The sequence below is a fragment of the Dromiciops gliroides genome, chromosome 4 (genome assembly GCF_019393635.1).
Source record: "Dromiciops gliroides isolate mDroGli1 chromosome 4, mDroGli1.pri, whole genome shotgun sequence".
Classification (NCBI taxonomy): domain Eukaryota; kingdom Metazoa; phylum Chordata; class Mammalia; order Microbiotheria; family Microbiotheriidae; genus Dromiciops; species Dromiciops gliroides.
The window spans coordinates 282953132-282955577 of NC_057864.1; the positions used below are offsets into that span (position 1 = coordinate 282953132).

Below are 2446 nucleotides of genomic sequence, written 5' to 3' on the forward strand. Positions count from 1 at the left end.
CCCCTTCTCCACCAGAGTCCTCAGGAAAGAGCCCGTCAGAGCACCTGGCTCCCCCTTCTTCCTCCTACCAGCAAATGTTACTTCCTGACACCAAAGAAAAGACACATGGTCTTGCCCTCAGAGACATTCACCTCATGGCGCAGCTTTTCTACAGTAAATCTCCAGCAGGTAGCTTCATTCCAATCATTACAGCAGGAAAGGTCTGTTGCACCAGGATGAGAGTGGAGCTTAGTCCAGCACAGGCTGCACCTGCACAGACCCAGACCCAGCAAACCAGAAACAGGGCTTGGGAGTCATTGGATCAGGAGCAGCAACAGCAGCAGCAACAGAAGGAACTACTTTTAAAACTCATCCCACAGAGGGTAAGGGGGTCAAGCAATTGACCAGAAGGAGATTACAGGTATCTCTTTGCTAGCACTGAGGCAGGACACTGTTGTTTTGCCCATACTTACATCTAATTCATAGGCTTGGGGGGCAGTGCCAGGGCAGGGAGAAGCACTAGCATACTGGAGCTTCAAGCCACATGAGAGCTTGCCTCTCCTCATAGTTCCAGAGAAGAAAAAATAGTCTTTTTTTCTTGCAAACCAGAGCAAAGACCAGAATAGTAGTAAGCACACCTCTTCTTAAATCATACCACCAGGGGCAGCTAGGTGGCGCAATCGATGGAGCACCAGCCCTGGATTCAGGAGTACCTGAATTCAAATCCGGCCTCAGACACTTAACACTTGCTGGCTGTGTGACCCTGGGCAAGTCACTTAACCCCAATTGCCTCACTACAAAAAAAAAAATAAATAAATAAACAAAACCAAAAAAACAAAACATACCACCATAGAAGAACTAAAAATTTACAAATTCCTCAAAGCATCTCTGAAAACAGATGCACAAATCCCATGAAGCATGGAACACTGTACCCTTCACCCTCAAGCAGTGCCACACTTTATCAAAGAGTTAAAAGTCAATTAAAAGTCTGGGAGTGGGGGGGTAGAAGCTAGGTGGCACAATTGATAAAGCACTGGCCGTGGATTCATGAGGACCTGAGTTCAAATCTGTCCTCAGACCCTTGACACTTACTAGCTGTGTGACACTGGGCAAGTCACTTAACCCCAATTGCATCACCAGAAAAAAAATTTAAAAATAAAAAATAAATAAATATAAAGGCTGGGAAATTAATAAACATTTTAAAAAATTGACCATAGAAAGTTACTATTGTGAGAAGGAAGTTCAAAATACACCCGTAAAAGAAGAGAAAAAAATTTAAACTCCTATATCCAAAGCTTTCAAAAAATATATATTGGCTTCAGGCCAGAGAAGGGTTCAAGAAGGACTTTGAAAATAAAAAAAAAGAGAGAGGTAGAAGAAAAAATGGGAAGAGAAATGAGAGTGATACAAAAATTATGGGGGAAAAAAGTCAACAGCTTGCTAAAGGAGACACAAAAAATACTGAAGAAAATAACACCTTACAAAACAAACCAGGCCAAATAGTAAAAGAAGTAAAAAAAAAAGCCTATGAGGAAAAGGATGTCTTGAAAAGCCCAATTGGAAACATTGAAAAGGAGGCAAAATAGCTCACTGAAGAAAATAACTCCTCCTCCTCCTCCTCCTCCTCCTCCTCCTCCTCCTCCTCCCCATTCCCCTGCTCCTTCTTCTTCTCCTCCTCTTCCCCACCATCACCAGCACCATCTTCTTTCTCCTCCTTTTCCTGCTCCTGCTCGAGCCAGTGCTGCTTCTTTCTGTTACTTTGGAGCCAACTGTCCTGGTGCCTCTTTTGTGAAGCAGTGGCTAAGGAGACCCCTGGACTCACCATGGCCAACAAAAAGCAGAAGGAAGGAGTCAAAACTGAAAACAATGACCACATTAATTTGAAAGTGGCAGGACAAGATGGTTTGGTGGTTCAATTTAAGATTAAGAAGAACACACCACTTAGTAAACTAATGAAAGCCTATTGTGAATGACAGGGTTTGTCAAGGAGGAAGATCAGATTCTGATTTGATGGGCAGCCAATCAATGAAACAGACAAACCTGCACAGTTGGAAATGGAGGATGGAGATACAATTAATGTATTCCAGTAGCAGACAGATGCTGTTTACTAAAAAGAAAATCTGCAACTCTACTCCAGAACTCTGCTCCCAAGAAAAACAAAACATTCACAATTAGAAAACCAAGATTTGGTTCATCCACATCCTGATTACTGAAGTATAGTTTTCTCTCTTCTTTGATTCCCTTCCCCCATTCCTTTATTTACATGAAGTAAGTAGTGTATGTGCACAGGCAAAATGTGAACTTTTTTCCATTAGTGGCATGCTCATTCAACTTTTATCTTTATATTCCAGTAAGTTATTTTGCTCTCCCTGTTTAACAACAATAACAAAAAAAATATTTGTATACCTTGTTTGATTGGATAATTTCAATGTTTTTCTTTTATCATTATAAAACCAAGGACAATTTT

At 41.3% G+C, this 2446-nt stretch overlaps 1 pseudogene; it reads left to right on the plus strand.

Moving 5' to 3' along the window:
* The first annotated feature begins 1802 nt into the window (after nucleotides 1-1802).
* Nucleotides 1803-2090, plus strand: LOC122753836 (annotated as a pseudogene).
* The last annotated feature ends 356 nt before the right edge of the window (nucleotides 2091-2446 follow it).